A 20,081-nucleotide genomic window follows, 5' to 3' on the forward strand; every position below is an offset into this window, starting at 1 on the left:
AGATGGTCCTAACCTTCTAGGCAGTGATATTTTTTTCTCTATTAGGGAAATTTTGTTGGTTTGCTATTTGTGAGATAAGCAGCAATCACAGAAACTCGAAACATAGCCACCTAAAATGGGGTACTATAAATATTCTGTGTATTTGTGAATATATACGTGATAGAAATATGCCGACTCAAACACTACTGCCCTCCCCTCTTCAAACTCTGAAGCAACTGAGAAATAGACCCTAAAATCAAATGGAAACATAAGGTGTCAACATTTTGCTTGTAGAGATGGGTTAGAGGATGGGGCTTAGTTCTGAGTCCAGGAGTCCAACTGGGGTTTCCTGCAGTCTCCACTGAGTGTGGACCATGGGAAAGCACCCCTAGGGACTCACGAAGCCAGCCACAAGGGCCTGAATTCCTAACCTCTGCTGAGCCCTGAGATCTGATGTAGTTGGGCAAGGAGCAGGAAATCTGGAAGGCCTGCCTGCCTGGGGCGTCATCCCAGGAGATGGGAGCCGAAGGATATGTACCCATTCCAGGCAGGCTGGTCCCAATGGCTCCCATCAGATGTGTCTCTCCTCCCACAGGGGGAGGGGGACGGAGGGAAAAGGAAGGTCAGAGCTATTATCTCCATGTTTCAAGAGGGCGGGAGTTGCCATGTACGAAGATGGCAAGAGCTCCAGGAGCAGGTGAAAAATTCCCTAACACGGAATCAGTGAGAAATGCATATTTTTATTTTTTGACACCATCAACCTAAGTATAAAAAGCAGTTTGCTGAGGGATCAGCATTGTCTAATCTGGATTGGGCACAGGTTCGTGGGCAGCTGAGATGGCTTGTGGGTAATAGCGACTTTCCAGAGGGAGATGCTCGGTGGTCCTGTGGTTTGCAGACAGCACTGAAGACAGGAGTGTGGCTTGTCTTTGAACAGGATAAGCAGAGTGGAAGCGTCTATACAGGGTGGGTACAATCAAAGTGGGGCAAGAGTTAGGGTCGGGGAGACAAAGAGATTCCTTCTTGGCCTTGCTTTTGATGGAGCCCGTGGTCCTCTCAGACCCACCGGGATGGCCTGAAATGCATCTGATGTTGAAGGAGAGCCTGCAGCTCTTTCCCAGCCCTAAACCAGCGGGTCCTGGGGAGAATTTCACAACCAGCTCTCCAGGCCAAAATGTCTGTTGGGACATTTGCAGATTTCAGCGATTACCCATCGGTACCCTTCCCACACTGCAGCAGCCATCCACGATATACTGTTTTCACTGTTTAGAGACAACTGGCGTAAATAATCTGATCATTGTAAACTGTAGTAAAATAATCTGGCAGTGATGGGTTTTGAGTATTTATAACATGTGTTGTAAAATAATTTGTTGAGCTCCAACTTTATATAATTTCATTTTGAATGATGGCTGTATTTAACTAACAGCATGCAAAATTCCTGAAAATTTGCAAGCGACTCTTGTGAGATGAGTCAGGCATGACATGTTTGAAACCCATCTTTCCTTGCTGTGGGAAGAAGGGGCCACAAAGTTTTCCCTTCTCCTTCTGTGATTCTCTCTCCCTCCCAGCTTGGGGGCAGATTGGGCTGAGGCAGCCCTTTACAAGGCAAGCAGAGGGGACTGCAAATGACCGGCTCCCCTTCCCACAGAGAGGCCGAGGGGTCAGTGGGCTCCCAGCTGAGCAGCCCTGCTTTCTCTCCTGGGTGCTCCCATACATGTGCAAATGTATCTGGGTATAAATGGGACAGAAGCCTGAGGGTGGGGAAAAAGTAGGGGAATGGTGCTCAGGAATCAGCCCAGCATTGCATAGTCCCCAGGGTGACTGCTGGGAACCGCAGGTGTGTACAACGGAGGATGATGGAGAGAGAAATACGGGGAGCATCTGTGGATACTGGAAGTTCCTGTATGTCAGACTGTTTCTTTTGTACATGTAGATAATACATAGATAAAATCTAAAATCAAAATATATTAACTGCATGGCTATATATTAGATGTTGATATGTATTATATTATTATTTTAATATGCTAAGATATTATATTATTATAATGATCAGAAAAATATAGTATGTTAATATATTTATAATCTATACTTTAAACTATTTCTATTATATTATTACAATTAATATAATTATATTATATTTTATGTAGTAATATAGTAATATAATTATATATTAATTAAACATTTAATTATATTATATTAAATTATTGCATATTATATCATATATTTATATTAAATGTATATGTTTTACATATTGTATTAAATATAAATATATGCTAATAGATTAAATATGAATAAATATAAATATATATATTTAGCTTGGCACATGGTTGCACAGCAAAAGACTACATTTCCCAGCTTCCCTTACAGCTAAGTGACCCCTAGGTGTTTGTTTAGACAATGGATTGTGAGCAGGAGTGTTATGGCAAATTTCAGAGCCTGGTCTTAAAGGGACAGAATAGATCTTTTCCTTCCATATTCTCCCTTTCTGCTGGTTGGGATGTGGATGTGATGTTGGGCGGTAAAGCAGCTATTTTGAGCCATGAGTTAGGAACCAGGTTTTAGAGGGGAAGAGACCTGGTTCCTTGTGATTATGAAGATCCCATACCAACCTACCCAAACTTCTACAATGGAGAGAAGCACATTTCTATTTTGTTGAAGCCCAAATAATTTGGAGTCTCTCTGTTACAGCAGGCAAACCAATACCCTGATACAACACTATGTATTTATCAGCCTGCTATTAATAATTAGAGCATGTCTTGCGTTAATAGCTGATCTCTTAGCATTCCCCAAAAGACTTTACAGAATTTCAATTTCTGCACCTTATTCTTTTAACTTTTTAAATAGTGAGGATCAGTTATACAGTAAAGTTCCTATCCAGTGCAAGTAATTTAAGGCTAAAAGTACTACATCACAACATTAGTGCATCAGGCTGGCTACTTTTTGTTTTCTTTTTAACCAGGTGTGGCTGTAAGTTGAAGCTGACTTTTTAGACCCTATATAAGAGGTTGTAGGCTGATAATATTTCCTCTTTCAACCCAGATACCTTGCAACTTTACATTATATTTTGGTGATGCTGAAATTCTGAGCATCCAGCTAGAATTCCTTTTTCATAAGAGCATTCACAGGACGGAGCATATTCTCTGGAATAACCACAATGTCTGGAACATCAGCAACGGATTTGAATTTTAGGGATAGCCAGAAGCCATTTAAGATGGAGACTAGTGATAAATAAGGTAGCTAACAAAGACTGGTGATGCTTGTCCTGGTCAAAAATGAGGTGAATGTAAAAGTCAGGAGATTGTTTTACTTGTTTAACCAATAAGCTGCCCTGAAAGTCATTTTAAAACAGCCGCTCCCAAAAGGCTTAAAATAATAATACAGCTGTTGGAATGATGGCGGATTTTCCCCAGGGGACTACTTTGAAGGACACTGCAATTATAGATGTGTAAATTCCAGACTGTAGAGTTAAAATCAGGTCTATTATTTTCTATCCACAATCTTTGTATTCATTTGTTTATGATAATTTTTAAATGAGAAGGAAGTCCACTTAGGACCTTTCATTGGGGTCTGCAAAGTATATAACAAAAATAATCACGCATCAATTTGGGCAATGGCCCGCAAAACAAAGTTCTTTCTTAAGTGCATTCAGAGCTCTCCATTGGTCTTTCACTACCAGAGCAGCAGCATACCCCTCACCCCCAGCGCCCCTGGTGCCCTAGGCCAGTCTCAGGAGACAGCCAATGTTCCCCATTAGACTGTGTACATCACCAATCCTACCTGGCTCATGTCAGCCCATCTCATCCCCTCCTCTGTCCCTAAGAATCAACCATCCTTTGACTTGAGTTTTCACTCCTTTATTTCATTATACAGTTGACTTTTTCCTTGTTAGAGTCTGTACCTAGATTAGCCAAAATATATGGGTCTCTTTATTTACTTGCATCAAACCAAAGAACTCCAACCAGGAGAACATGACAATAGAACATGAAGCCATACATGAGATAAAAGAACAAAAGGTCATAGAAATGGGAACAGGAGTTCCTTAATTAGAGGTGTGAGGAGTGATTTCCCCTGGAGAATTTCTCAACAGAAGAGTAAGCAAATCTGCAGAAGTTTCTGGGGGAGGAACGGAAAAATGACAGGGTTCTCTGGAAATCCTTAAAAATAGGTGTGTTCTTATTCACCGAGCATAGCTATTCATCATGTACACAGAAACATTAATGAATGTGTGTGGTCTGTTTCTAGCCTGCTTTTTTGGGCAAAGAAAAATAACAGAAGCAAATTTGAAACTTCAGGACAAGAGCCTTAGTCAGGGTAGCCAGCGGCCCCAGCAATAATCCTGACCCCTGGAAGCACGGTGGTCTGCTGTATCTTCAATCAGCCCCAGTAGGAGCCATTTTCTGTGACTGGTGATGTTCTTTTGTGTGTGTTTGTGGCGGGGTAGGAGGGGGGTTGTTCTTTTTACACTCAGAGAAGTCTGCGTTCCTGACTTGAGAACAGTGAGTTTTACAACTTGTGCGAACTTATTTTCAGGTTAATTCTCAATTACACACTTTGCCTTGGAGGGTCAAGTCCTTTGGTTTCCAGCGAATCCTGTGGTTGTACCTGTGGTTACCCACCAACCTCTCATCTGCTTTGCTTATCTGATAACAGGCGAATGGGGAAAGAGCTTTTAATATCCCCCAAAAGGGGAAGATTGGTAATTAGTTATTCACCGCAGGGAATCAGGCCAGGTCAGCTTTACTCCAAGAAAGAAAACAATGTGGATATTGGACTTGGGAGTTCCTTTTACACGAGATTTTGGTCTTACAGGTCCCTCTGGATTGCTTTTTCTTTGTCTTTCTTTTTTAGAGCCAGGTCAAAGCATTACATACTGCAGGGGAGAGAGAAACTTCAGTCTCTCCTAAACTGTCAGTTTCGTGACAGCTTGTAAATTTCAGGCCGGTCAGGGATCTGCCCGCCTATCCACCAGGGAGTAGTCCCTTCATCCCTCCTCAGGGAGCAGAGAGGGGATCCTCTAGAAAAAACAATGGGTGAACTAACTGAAAGAGCAGGGCAGAGGCAACAGCCAGAAACGGCGAGGACGCGAGAGGCCGAGACAGGAAAGGCGGCGGTGGCGCGGGCCCTGGTGCTCCGCGCGCTGCAGCGACGGAACTTCTGCAAAAGCTGCCCGCCCGCGCGTTATCAGAGGCGCGCAGGCCTGTGGTTTTCTCGCTCTCGCAACCCTGCTTTAACTGCCGGTTTATTTTTCGACAAACAGGATGCCTCCATCTGAAGCTGTCAGCATCCCAGTCTTTGAGAGAAAAGAGGTAGTGCAGCCCCACCCTAGAGGCAAGGCCACGGGGCTCTGTTTCAAGAGGCTTCCCAGAGAAGCGACAACACTGCAGGTGCAGCCGCTGGGAAAATATTAACAAGGGCGAGGAGGCAGGAGGGAGTGAAACTTGCCGTCCCCCTCCATGTCCCCACCCCCTTTTCTGCAACTGATTCCACTGTCCCATCTCTGCAAGCATCCCGAGGCAGAGAGGCTCAAATCATGGGAAAGGTTGGAGATACAGGACAGTGCCTTCTCCAGCTTTAACGTGCACGGAAATCACCTGCGGCTCTTGCGAACATGCAGACTCTGATTCCGCGGGTCTGGGACACTGCCTGAGATTCTGCACTTCTACACAATTCCCAGTGATGCTGCTGTTGCTGATCCAAAGCCACACTTTGAATGGCAAAGGCGTTGGGAGATTCCTGTCCAATCCTTCCCCATAAATTTGTTGCCTCCAGTCTCTGTACAGGCTACAAGCCACATGCAGAGGCTTCCACATTGCAACGAATCCTAATGCAGGACGTGCAAGTATTTCAGCCCAGCTGTATTTATTTATTCCCATGGCTCGGATTGAACACCAGCCACCTTGCTAATAGAGAAGCAACTTCCTTTGTGCTCCAGAGGGAAGGGAAGTTTGAAAAAGCCAAGAGATTTCTTAAATCCTAATTGGCAACACCTTCAGGGATTCAGGAGAGTCTAGATTAGGTTCTGAGCCAAGAGATGGTTGGGGGGTGGCTGGGATGGAAAAACACATCCCCCAAAACCCAACCTAGTCAGGGCCTTTCCTACTGAGGAAAACATTTGCATCTCACAGTTGGAATTCAATGAATGTCCACATTTCTCAGAAGCCGTCTAGTTTTGTGTAGTGGTACGGAATTTGGAGCCCATATTTGAGTATTCCAGACCCAACTGGATCTCAGACTACCTTTAGGATCTTGTGGCATGCACTTTAAAGTATATGTTTTTGAGTCACGTTTAATTAGCACTATGTACTACCTGAGAGGCTAGACTAGGAAATCCATAGTATGCGAATAAGATTGCAAGAGAGTACTTGCAGTCTAGTATGTGTAGATCCTGCCTGAGGCAGTGCTGTCAAAATTTTCGGCTAAATTTTGCTAAACCCTGAAATTTCACGAAGATTCCATCTTGACTTTATCAAAACCAGTCATGGGCTTCCTGTTACCGAGTGTTTCTCAGAGTACAACTAAAATTACAGGGTGGTCAAAATGCAGACTCTTGGGCCCTTGGGCCTTGTGTCTCTCTCAAGGCGTCCAGGATGGGATCCAGGAATGTGCATTTTAACAGACACGCCAGAGGATTCTGACATACTGCCTGGTCTGCAAGTTCAAGTCCAGCGTTCTTGCTGCAGCATTCAGAGGTCTGCCTTCAGTTTCACTGTTCACCAGTGAGCTGAAGTGGCCTCTGCGTTGTCCATGAGCACGCCCTGACCCAGTCTGACTGGCTGCCTCGTTCGTTTCATCTCCTGCGTCTTCCCAGCCCTGTATAAAATAACTTCTTTCTCTCCGAGCCCTGCTCAGATCACGGTTCCTCATTTAGCAATCAGTTATTTTCCTGCCCTTTGATGGCTCTTGTATTAGGACTGTGCTATTCAATTCTCATTTTGTTCACTGCCTATTTCTGACGCTTTGCTTGGCCTCTCTAACTAGACAGTAAGCTTCTGGAGAGACATTTAATGCCATATGATCTTTGTATTCCAGAACATTTTTTAACACGGTATCACACACATCAACTGTTCAGTAAATTTACCGATGGGTCATTACTGACACGTTTTACAGTGTGTGATGAACCTGGTACACTAGGTTCTAGGATCAGAAGAAGCTGGGAAGGGAAATGGGGATGGTGGTGAGAGAGCCGATAATCTGGTTATAAGGTCACAAAAGGCACAGAGAAAGTGAGAAAAAGGGAGTGTGGACCCTCACTCATCTGTCTGCTCTATGAATTGGGGAAGGAATTTCTTTGTGTTAAATATAGTTTTCATTCTACATGAAATTTAGATTATTAAATAAGGGAACCGAAGGGAGGGGGTTTGCTTTTCACTCCCATCCCCCAGTGGTAGATTTCTTGGGTGGCCCACTGTCTCTTGCTCTGGCTGGCCTCCCTCTTTCCTTCTTGCCCAGCTAGTGTTCAGCTCAATAGTCCAACTCCAAGCTCAGACTGGAAGAAATTTCAGGGGTTGACATATAGCTAGGCAGAATAAATGAATGGTAGTACTTTAATGATTTACTGGAAAGCTATAAACACACCTCTTTTTTTGTTTGTTTTTTTGGCCACGCCAAATGGCTTGGGAGATCTCAGTTCCCTGACCAGGGATTGAACCTGGGCCATGGCAGTGAAAGCACCGAATCCGAACCACTAGACAACAAGGGAACCCCCAACGTACCTCTGCTTTAATCCCGACATGGCTAGGGCTGTTGATCATGCAACCTTGTTCTTTCTTAACGTTTCTAAGCTTCACTATTCTGGTTTTCCTTATCTAAACCTTGAGCCTCCGTGTTTTCGTCTTCAAAGTCAGCCTAACAATATTAGCTCACAAGGCATCGAGTGGGTCAGTGCAATAACTTTCGGAGACTGCTGAGAGATCCTGGCTCCCAGCAGCTGCTAGTAACCCATAGTTCCCTGCCCCTTAGCCCAGGTGTATTTCCTGGATGAATGTCTCCTCATGTTCTAGGCTCTTCTTTGCTTCCCACACTTTACTATCATCTCAGCCTCAGTCCCCCTGCTCTTCCTGTCCTACCCTGCTGCTGTGCTCCAGTCCTTAGTTTCTCTCTTAAGGGAGTCTTTCAACCTCTCTAGGAATACCTTCCTTCTTGGGCTTCAGGCATAGCCCTGTTGGCCATCTGGTCACCCTCAGCCTGGTGGTGCCCCCAACTCTGCTCTGAGGACTCCTTCACCTTGCCTTCTCTTTCCAGCCTCTGATCTGGGGTCTCTCAATGCTTCCTCCAGCCTTGACTTTTCATACTCGGTTCTCTTCTGTCTTCTTCCTTTTCCTCTGATGCTCAAAGGCCTTACGAGAGTCTTCAGACCATCTGTTTAAGGTGATAGCTCTCTCCTCCACATAATACAGAGATTAGGATCCCCTTTTGTAATATTAAGGTGCCTACAATAGATACTGGATCATGAAAGGCCTTGGAGATCCTTGTGACAGCTACCATTGTAATTTCTAAGACCTTTCAGGTTCCCTCTTTACCCTTTGACAGGTACTTGCTCTGAAGACATGCACAATTGTTTTCCCAATTTTGGGAGGCAATGAGGGTTGCACTTTATAGAAAGTAAAACACCAAGAGGGAAAAAAGGGCCTAAATACGTCTCTACAGCATCATCCTGGTGGTTGGATCTCCCAACCTTGTCACTATGCAATTTGGGGAACTGATAATTCTTTGCTGGTGCGGGGAGTGTCCTGTGCCTTGTAGGATGTTCATTAGCTTCTCTGGTCTCTACCTCCTAGATGCCAATACACCTCTCCTACTCTCCACCAGCTGTGACCACTAGAAATGTCTCTATACATTACCAAATGTGCCCTGGGGGCAAAACTACACCTCTCCCACCTCTTACCCTCTCTCTCCAGTTAAGAACCACTGATCTGGGCTTCCCTGGTGGCGCAGTGGTTGAGAGTCCACCTGCCGATGCAGGGGACACGGGGTCGTGCCCAGGTCTGGGAAGATCCCACATGCAGCGGAGCGGCTGGGCCTGTGAGCCGTGGCCGCTGGACCTGCGCGTCCGGAGCCTGTGCTCCGCAACGGGAGAGGCCGCAACAGTGAGAGGCCCGCGTACTGCAAAATAAATAAATAAATAAAAAAAAGAACCACTGATCTGAGATATCTGAAGGTGATAGGCATGGAGAAAAAAGTGGGCAAAGTAATGAGAAAGGGCTGCTCTGGCAAGAATTTCTCTGTATATGATCTAAATAAAAGAAAGGAGTCTGAACAAACAGACCCATGAGGAAGGAACCAGGAGGCCAAATCTTAAGGAAAAGTATGAAAATTACAAAGATAAGAAGGCATTTATTTGAACAAAAGATCCACTAAGGAACATTCTTCAATGGAGCAAAGAATGAGGTCCAACCTTCACGGAATTCCTCTCATATGTGGACATGGCTATGGACAAAGGTGAGTGTTTCCACGTGACAGAAGTCCAGGCTTGGCTAAAGGGGATTTAAGTGCAGAGGGACTTTTGGAGAATGGTCAGGGGTGATTTGGAGCACCAGACCCTACAGTTATTCAACAGGTGCCAAAGGTCTTGGAATGGAAGGGGAAAACACACAATACAACATCGCATGCCCAACAATTCCCTGAAGAAAATTCTCCCCTAAATTGAGGGATATAGAGAAGGAGTGCCAGGCACAATGGGCTTGAGGTGCAGCAGGACAGGACACGTACACACTCAGCTCCCCAACTTCACCAAGATAGGTAAAACCTAGAACTCCATGTCAAATCTACTGTAAGTTATTCACCAAACCCTTTCTGGTTTTCCACTAATTTCGTCTTTTGAACAGAGAAAAACATGGTTAAGTTCTCCCATTAAAAAAAGGTCTCTTTGAGCAGATAACAGAGGAATACAGAGCATCCTTTCTGGCCTTTGTTTGGTGTCATAGAGGTAACCCAATGGGAAATGGACTGGGCCTCATTGTCAGTCCTGTGATTATGACTCTCTTGGTCATAGACATTTATCTTTCCACCTAGGTATTCTATTTAATGCACAAACCAATCAACTCAGGAACAGAAAGAATCCCCTTGACTATGTAGTGTTTCTCATGCTTCTTCTTGCACTTGTCTAACCTTCCACAAGGAACACGCACAGGATTCCTAGCTCCTCACCCTTTGGACAGAAGTGGAACCAGTCCCTGCCACCTGCTCTTCTTTGCTCCAATATCCCCACACACTCTTTCCTATTCTTAGCTGATCACAAGTCTTAAGGGGAACCAAGTCTGGTTGGAGGTCCAATTACTTGCTCCCTGTTGTGGCTGTGTGGGTGGAGACACTACTGTGGACTCTTCTGCTCATACCCACTGGAGTTTCTACACCTCAGCAGTAAGTACAAGGCTGATGGATCTTCATCCTTCTATCTATTCACCTGTCTATCCACCTATTCATCCATCCATTCATCCATCCAACCATCCATCCATCCATCCATCCATCCATTTATCCTTCTATCCATCCATCCATCCATCCATCCATCCATCTATCCATCCATCCATCCATCCATCCATCCATCCATCCATCCATCCGTCCATTCATCCATCCATTCGTTTATCCATCTATCTATCCATCCATTCATCCATCCATCCATCCATTGATCCATCCATCCATCCATCCATTCATTTATCTATCTATCCATCCATCCATCCATTTATCCATCTATCCATCCATCCATCCATCCATCCATCCATTTATCCATATACCCATCCATCATCCATCCATCCATCCATCCATCCATCCATTCATCCATCCATTCATTTATCCATCTATCTATCCATCCATCCATCCATCCATTCATCCATCCATTCATTTATCCATCTATTTATCCATCCATCCATCCATCCATTCATTTATCCATCTATCCATCCATCCATCCGTCCATTCATCCATCCATTCATTTATCCATCTATCTATCCATCCATCCATCCATCCATCCATTTATCCATCTATGCATCCATCTATCCATTCATTTATCCATCTATCTATCCATCCATCCATCCATCCATCCATCCATCCGTCCATTCATCCATCCATTCATTTATCCATCTATCTATCCATCCATTCATCCATCCATCCATCCATTGATCCATCCATCCATCCATCCATTCATTTATCTATCTATCCATCTATCCATCCATTTATCCATCTATCCATCCATCCATCCATCCATCCATTTATCCATATACCCATCCATCCATCCATCCATCCATCCATTCATCCATCCATTCATCCATCCATTCATTTATCCATCTATCTATCCATCCATCCATCCATCCATCCATCCATCCATCCATTCATTTATCCATCTATTTATCCATCCATTCATCCATCCATTCATTTATCCATCTATTTATCCATCCATCCATCCATCCATTCATTTATCCATCTATCCATCCATCCATCCATCCATCAGTCCATTCATTTATCCATCTATCTATCCATCCATTCATCCATCCAACATTTGTTGAGTGCCCCCACACTGCCATGTGTTGTGAATAAAGAGAAAAATGAGAAGAGCTTATCTCTCAAAGAATTCAGAGTCTCTGGGAGAATACATTTATAAACAGAAAACTTTGCATTATATTTTGGTAAGTGCTATAGTAGATATATGGACTGAACAAATGAGTCATAACTAGAACATGGCCTTTTGCATGAGCTCCCAGTGGGTATCCTAGAAGACTTGGTCTTCAGCACATCACTGTGGTAACCCCACTGCTTCAGGGAGCAGACATACATCGTGTCCGTCCACGTCTGTGTGGAGATGTGGGGAGGCCTGCTCTTGTACCCCAGCACCCCATGTGGACACATGTCCCAGCACTTGTGACATGCACAATGACTTCCCTCCACTTATCAACAGCCCAGTTAGGTGGTTCCAGTGACCCTGTTACCAGAAATTATGAGAGTGGTGTAAATTGTGCAAAGGAGCATGGAGAAATATACTCCCAGAGGAGATTTGAAAATAGCATGTAGAAAAGTGAAACTGAATGTGCTTTGGGATTTTTGAAACTTTTGACCAAATCTTCAGTGATCCTTGTATTGATCATTAGCTGGTCTTTTTGATTACCTCTTTTCTAGATTTCAAGAGCCTCTTCAAAGACATGCTAACAATCCCTTTACGAAAAGGGAAGGAAAACAAGTTATTCAAAATCAGGCACTGGAAGGATTCAGACTGACAGTACCATGCATTTCAAATACAGTTTTAGAATAGTTAAGGGCTCTTTCATCATCAAATCATAATCCTACTTCCCATGATGTCTGTAATTAGAGACTCAGATCACTCATTTTGAATTTATTTCAGAGGACATGAGTGTCCAGGCTACACCCTCTCTAGAAGACCATCTCTTGGGAATATGCATAGTTTAGTAGTTAAGTGCTGAAGAGCCAAATCCAGACTGGAGTGTAATTCAGCCCTGCCACTTCCCAGCTGTGTGACCTTGGACAAATCTCTGGGCCACTCTGGGCCTTAGCCACTCATGTGTAAAATGAGGAGGCTAATTGTCCCCACTGTCTATGTGACAATGATAACATGAGTTCTATTTGTAAGGCACTTGCAACAGGGCCCAGCCCATGGAAAATGCTTCATAATAGTGCTTGTTCAATAAAACTTGACATTCCAACAGTGCTTTCTCATCACTTCCTATAAGCTAACTTCTGTCTTCTGAATTTTTTTTTTTTTTTTTTTTTTTTTGCGGTATGCGGGCCTCTCACTGTTGTGGCCTCTCCCGTTGCGGAGCACAGGCTCCGGACGCGCAGCCCCAGCAGCCATGGCTCACGGGCCCAGCCGCTCCGCAGCATGTGGGATCTTCCCGGACCGGGGCACGAACCCATGTCCCCTGTATCGGCAGGCGGACTCTCAACCACTGCGCCACCAGGGAAGCCCTGTCTTCTAAATTTAATCATAGTGTACATTAACCAAAGCAACCTGGATGCATTGTTCTAGGAGTACCTAATTTTCTCTCCCTTGCCCTAGTTTTTCAGTAGAAAAATTATTAAAGATTGAGTTAACAGGCTTGGCTTACTCTAGAAAGTAATCCCAGTGTATCAGTTCTTTCTGGTTTGTCCTCAGCAGACTGGAATCATGGATGCTTTTAGTTTCTGCTCTTAGTTATGGGGTATATGACTGACTGCCCTGCTTTCAAGCTCATGGACTGTTAGTTTCTGTGGATGGCTTGAACCAGCATGAGGGGGCTGAGGTGGGAACAGGGTTCAAACTAGGTGTAGGAGTAAAAACATGTAGCAGAGGGTCAACTCGTTACATCTTTTTATTTCCTTGGCCCATAAATAAATGGGAATTGACCATAGTGCACTGGTTCCTAAGGGTTCCCTGGAGCAGTGTTTCTCAAACAGGGTGATTGTAGCCCTTGGGAGACATTGGGCCATGTGTGCAGACAGTTTTGGTTGTCACATCTTGGAGAGGCGGTGCTACTGGCATCTAGTAGGTGCAGGTCTGGGTCACGGCTACACATCCTGCGATATACAGGGCCCCTCAACGAAGAATGAGCCCGTCCCCCATGTCAACATTGGTGAGGTTAATTCAAGGCAAATTCTCAGCCTGCATGATGTCAGGTGCCTTCCTTAAAACACCAGAGCTGACAGATCTCAGGCACCTGCTTCCTAGTTTTACAGGGAGTAGAAGATCAGGGTGCAAGGGCGCACATAACCCCAGTGGAGACCGCAAATCAGCCCGAGGCTCCTTCTGTCACACTCCACGCCTCGCCCTGTACATCAGCCATTCACTGCCAGCAGCACGGAGGCATTAGATGCCCATGTGCGGTCACATGAATGACGGGATCAGGGTTCACTTTTGGGATTTGGGTTGCCATAGTGTGTAAAGAGGAAAACAGGAAAATCAAGCAGAACGGTGTCTAATGAAAAAAAGTAAATCAGGTGGAAAGGAAAAGCGCTTTACAATCGGTAGAATCAACTCCAAGTGTCCCGTGTGTCAGGCAGCCCTCTGGTGCTCCTAACTCAGTCCTCACGACAGTCTCTAAGGTGGCATCATCGTCATTGTCACTCTGTACAGATGAGAAAAGCAAGGCCCAGAGTGGGGAGGCAGTCTGCCCATAGGATGGGAGTTGGGTAAAGCAGAGAGAATACACGCTTCCCATGGGCTCAGCCTCCTACAAGCTGTATGGCCTGGGTGGCTTTTAGTCTATTTTACTTATTTTATTTTTAAACACTTTAATCTATTTTTTATTCAAAATTGTAATATTTTTATTTTATTTTATGTTTTATGTATTGTTTTACTTAATTTTTATTTTATATTATAGTTGACTTATAATATTGTGCTAATTTCAGGTGTATAGCAAAGTGATTCAGTTACACGTATATATCCTTTCTTTTTCAGATTCTTTTCACATATAGGTTATTACAGAATATTTTATATTCCTTTTTTTTTAATCAACTGGGGATTAAGAGCTGTATTTATCTCACAACGGTTTTTTTTTTTTTTTTTTTTTTTTTTTTATGCGTTACGCGGGCCTCTCACTGTTGTGGCCTCTCCCGTTGCGGAGGACAGGCTCCGGACGCGCAGGCTCAGCGGCCATGGCTCACGGGCCCAGCCGCTCCGCGGCATGTGGGATCTTCCCAGACCGGGGCACGAACCTGTGTCCCCTGCATCGGCAGGCGGACTCTCAACCACTGCGCCACCAGGGAAGCCCACTCACAACGGTTTTTGATTAAAAGGGATGATGGAGGGAATGTGCCTGATACATTGTAAGCACTTGGAGAATGTTAGTTGTACTTGTCATTATTGATAAGCAACAATGTAACTTAATTATCTAATGTGAAGACCAGAATCTTTCCCAGCAAGAGTGTGAAGGAGGCAGGATGTAACTGGGGGAGGGGGCTCCCTCCCTATCTCCCTTGGTGTGGACTTCTCCAGAACCCATGGCCGGGCCCAGGCCGCAAGGGTTGTCCAGGCTCACGTGAGGCCGCGGGGTCAAGGTCCCTCTCTGTTTTTTTACTCTTTCAGACTGTGTGATCTTTACAGAAAAGAAGACTAGCGAGAGGAGGCTGTTTAGAAACAACTCCAACTACTTCTGTGTAAATGACCTGGATTCTAAACTGACTTGTCCCTGTTGGGGGTGAAATGTGTCCCACAAAATGGTGGGAGGCCACTGTGGGCAGGTCAGCTTGGACCTGAGGCCAGGTCTCCCCAGAAGGAACTGAAACCTGAGTAAATGTCAAGTGGAACTCACGGAGCAAAGATGGAAGAGGGAAGGAGGGAAGTGGGGCTGGGACAGACCAGGCCTTGGGGTGTATGCAGAAGGTGCTAAATAAGTACGGCAAGGGTGTTTTCTGAGTCACAAGAATCCCCCAACTATAACATTCAGTTTATACCACGGAGTTTTTGTTTCCCTGCGTACTTTGCACAGGGAAAGCAAGTCTCACACAAGGTCGCTTTTCTAAAGGAGCTTTCTTAGTTTATTATTAGTTTTACCTCGAAGAATAATTAGCACAAGTGCCTTTTAATTTGTTCCCATTGAGACGTTTGCATAACAACAATTGGAGGCTGGTGGGTCTCCCTGTTTCTAGGCGAGCAGGGGACTCTTGCAGGGCTGGCTGGGACCTGGCTTTGTTGGTGGGGGGGTGATTAATTATTCCGTCCTTTGCCACGTGGAGCTCGAGGAGAAAGGGAAGGAACTTTCTGAGACTCTGTGGTCACTCGCTGGAGAATAACCAGATGAGAAATGCCTTTTGTACAAATAAGGTTAGAGAGAAAAAAAGAAAACCTCAAACCCAACTACTTGAGAAAAGGATTTGTAATGATGTCAGAGGGCTGGTGACGTGGACTTTTGAAATTGCAGGTGTTTCTGCAGAAGGATGGAGAGATGATTCCCAAAGGCCCATCAGTGAGTGGGTCTCTGGCTTTGCAATTGAGGACTTTGTGTTGTGAAGAGTTCTGTTGACAGGAGGGCGTGAGGCCACTTTTACTATCAACTGCTTCCAGGTAGAATTTTTATCCCAGCCATGGGAATAACTGGATGTGGGTGTTTGCTGGGAACCTTGCTGAAAACCCTGGCCGGGGTCAAGGTCCTGACAGGCTGGCTCCCAGGGGCTCCCCGGCATCCTGGAGGATGGACTCCCGTATGAGGCCCCTGATTTTGGTGGGAGAGGGATCATTCCATGGGTTCTTCTGTAGGTGGGTCCCAGGACATGCACCAGGATGGGGCAAGAGAGGCATCTCGGGCACAAAATGTCTCTCCAAGTCATGTGAGAGCAGAGTTAGCCTCACATGACCCTGAGAGTGAGCGCCTCCTAAAGGTTTTTTGGGGAAGTGCCTCGCTGAATCAGTCTTACCCCAGATGGACTGCCAGACGGATAAACTGGCAATTAGCTGGTAGGAAGATAGGCTTAGTCATGGTCTCCCTCCACCCTCACCCCCAGCCAGCATCTCACCATCATCTTGGGAGCAGGTGATTCCGATGTACACTTCTTTGAGCACTGCTGGCTTAGAGAAGCATCCCTTGTGGACAACCCTGGAACCACCAGGATGTCTCCCTTGGGGGGCTGCTCTGATGGGGAGGGGCTATGAGGATGAAACTAGTGGCCAGGGGAGCCATTGACACCGACGTTGGGGACCTAAAGCCACCGAATGCATCTAGAATCATGAGAGCAGTCCAGGACGGTGAACTTGACAGTGGACAGTGGCCTCAGCTTGAGGCCACCTGAGGTTCAGCCCCCCCACACACACACAATAGTGTCACTTGCTGTCCAGGGCCCTTGGCCAGTCTCTAACTCCACAAAGCTCAGCTCTCTTTTGTGTCAAACTGACAGAATGGTAACATCCACCCTCCTCCCTGCAGGCAGACCCTGAGCTGTGCAGAGCAAACCCCTCATTTACCAGCAGCTTAACCTCAGGCAGGTTACCTAACCTCTTCATGCCATGCTCCCCTGAATAAAATAGGATTAGTAATGAGGGTACCTACTCACAGGTTTGTGAGAAGGATTTAATGAGTTAACACAAGGAAAAGCTTGGTGCAATGCCAATGCTGGCACATAGCATATGCTCAATAAACACTACCTGTTGCTATCGTCCTCTTTAATATTTGTAAGCTCAGCGTCTGCCAAGGAGCGCTAAGACCATCTGTGCACTGCTGCATGGTGAGAGGAAGAGACCCAGGTCTTCATCCTGCTACATGCTGGTTCCTGGCACAGCTACAGGTTCCTTTCCTGCCCCACCTCCATTCTGTACACCGTCAGTGGCATTTTCCAGAGTTACCTTTACTTACTGACTTCTTCTCTGTGTCCATTGCTTCGTATATATTACGAAATTAACACAGAAATTAACGCAGAAATTAATACAACATTGTAAATCAATTATACTTCAATAAGAAACCAAACCAAACAAAAAAAACAGAACAAAACACATTGATTGGAACTTCAGCTGAAGGACTCAAGGCTGCTGGTACAAACTGAGTCCCAGCGAGCAAAACGCGAAAAGTACAGGTATCTGGGGACGTCCTGACTCAAACTGAGATATTCATGGTGGCGGGGCGGGGGGGGGAGGGAAAAACATCACAACGTGCCTTTTTAGTTTTTATCTTATTTTAATTTCTATTTTGGGGTGTGTTGTATACTGCACATACTATAATTATATGAGTACAGTAGGGCAGGCATGTAATTTCTAGATAAATAAATGTGCGTAGGTTTGGGGGCTCAATCGGTTTTACTTATGTTTGGTGTGATCAGAAGAGTTTGGAAATGACCGTCGTGCTGCTCAGCAGTTCCTGGTCCACTTGGAAGCCGCTTCGCTTCGCTGAGTACATCAGGGGAAGAGATGCCAGTGGAATCTCTAAGGCATGAAAGTTGAACACCGGCTTGTGTGTGTGTGTGTGATAGAGACAGAGACAGAGAGACAGAGAGACAGAGAGAGGGCTTTATCTCTCTTGAGGGAGGCCACTTCTGAGTGTAAGAGCTTTGAATCCAGAGTGCTGTGAAGATAGATATCCCTAATGGGAATTGTAGCTGGGTTCAAATTTGGTCTGAAGACAGCAACTGCACACTTCCCAGGGGTTCCCTTGAGAGCTGGTCTCCGCACCCTCTGTGTGAACACGCTTGCTTCCTCTTCTGCTGGTCGTTCAGATTTCACGAGAGATTCTCATCAAAACCAACCTGCTTAACTGGACACTTGCCTAAGGGGGACGGTGGGAACATGGTGGGTGCTTTGCTAAGGCAGTGCTGGGTTTCCGGGTAAGAGAGGACACCCAAACCACAGGGCAGGAAAGAGCGTCCAGCCTGCACCAGTGAGGCTGTTCCGTTCCTGACACATACCTACAGCAGTTCTTCTGGGCTGTGGGCTCTGCATAAATTGTCTACCTGATGTTTCCACACAGAGAAAGGGACTTGGCCTGTCAAGAGCTGTGGTGTCTGGCTAAGGCAAAGGAATGGAGTATGATTAGGAGAGGTGTCGGCTGATTATTTAGACCCCCAAGTGGAATCAGTCTGCCAAGTCCAGTGTCTGCAAAACTCTAGTGTCAGGAGGAGAGCTGACCCATTTTCTGGTTCTGACTCAGGTACTGACCAGTGGTGGGACTTCGGACAAGGAAATGTCTGTGGTGCCCTAAGGCAGAGAGATGTCTAAGATGATTCCAGCCACATATATATAACTATATATGTATATATAAAACTAAATATTACTATATATATAGTTATATACAGTTATATAGTTTCAGATGCCAACTGAGACTATATAGAGTTATATATAGAGAACACACACACATAACTTAGAAAGTATCACATGGGACGATGTCTCATAGTTTATATGTCTTGCAGTTCATTTGTTATTTAAACAGATTCATCCACCTCTAGGATACAATTATTTCTTTGTTTTGAGCACGATCTAGAGGGAAGCATGTAGGAGGTGTAGCTTTGTTTTTAACATGAAGTAATGATGTGGGGTGATTGGCAGTTGAACAGAATTTCCACTGTTGGCATTTGTACTTCTTTATACGACCCCACCCGCTTCGCAGTCCTATATTTGTTTAAGGTTGTCCAGTGATTGTTCCTCTCCTCTCGGACTTTGAGAGTCATAGCCATTCTGATCTTTATGAATGGCGGAGTCGATAATAATAAAACAGCAGTGTGAGTTTCTGTGCGTACCCATCAATGCCTAGATCATTTCGTTTTTGCCCAATGGTTCCGTGTTGCTCAGGCCGGATTGCAAAGGGCAGAGACAAGAGAGCAAACTCATAACAGATGTGGCTATTCTTTCCCTTCCTCCTAATTCCTCCAGACCCTTGCATGTATATATATTTATACGCAGTTTCAGGGTTTACAAACTGTACACTTTCAAAGTGGGTTAGTGTCAAGTTTAGCTGTGACTGTTAGCAAGGTGGATAGGGCTGCACAGATGCAGCCTGCAGATGGTGTGGAATGAGGGGCCTCATGCACGTAGTTCAAAGTGCAAACAGAAGCTGTGTAATAAAGCAGCAAACTGTGGTTGGCATTGAAACTGCTCCTGGAAAAATGGTGCCCTAACTCATGTATTTTAGTCTACATTCTCTTTTGCACGTTTTGAAGTTGTAATAAGAAATAAACATCAAAGCCTATACGTGTCAAGATATTTTGTGCGTAGAAAATGGAAATTATTCCTCCCCTGAGCAATAAGAGATTTTCTGATGACCTCCCTTAAAGATTTCCTGCTTAGCCTCCCTTAAAAAACTCGCCCACAACAGCCTATGACCGCCGAACAGCGTGCAGTGTGCTCAGGGTTCTGACTTTATTTTTACTGAATTATAGTTGATTTACAATGTTGTGTTAGTTTCAGGTGTACAGCAAAGTGATTCCGTTTTGCATGTATATCTATATAGGTATTCTTTTCCAGATTACTTTCCATTATAGGTTATTACAAGATGTTGAATATAGTTCCCCGTGCTATGCAGTAGGTCCTTGTTGTTTATCTATTTTATATACAGTAGTGTGTATCTGTTAATCCCAGGGTTCTGACTTTTGTTTGTTCTTTTTAACGTATCCCTTTTCAGCAACCTGACTACTGCAATATTTTCTAGATCGGTCTTCAGGATCTACTACTAATGAAAAAATCTGAATTCCTACACATTTTCAGAAAAACT

The 20,081-nt window shown here is 44.9% G+C and overlaps 1 protein-coding gene and 1 pseudogene across 1 annotated transcript in view; one reads left to right on the top strand and one right to left on the bottom strand.

Moving 5' to 3' along the window:
- RUNX1 (RUNX family transcription factor 1) overlaps nucleotides 1–20,081 on the bottom strand; it is a 243,461-nt gene that overhangs the window by 214,596 nt on the left and 8,784 nt on the right. The gene's annotated exons all lie outside the window — the stretch shown is intronic.
- Nucleotides 10,913–11,402, top strand: LOC136122945 (guanine nucleotide exchange factor subunit RIC1-like; annotated as a pseudogene).

This window comes from Phocoena phocoena, chromosome 4 (genome assembly GCF_963924675.1).
Source record: "Phocoena phocoena chromosome 4, mPhoPho1.1, whole genome shotgun sequence".
Taxonomy (NCBI): domain Eukaryota; kingdom Metazoa; phylum Chordata; class Mammalia; order Artiodactyla; family Phocoenidae; genus Phocoena; species Phocoena phocoena.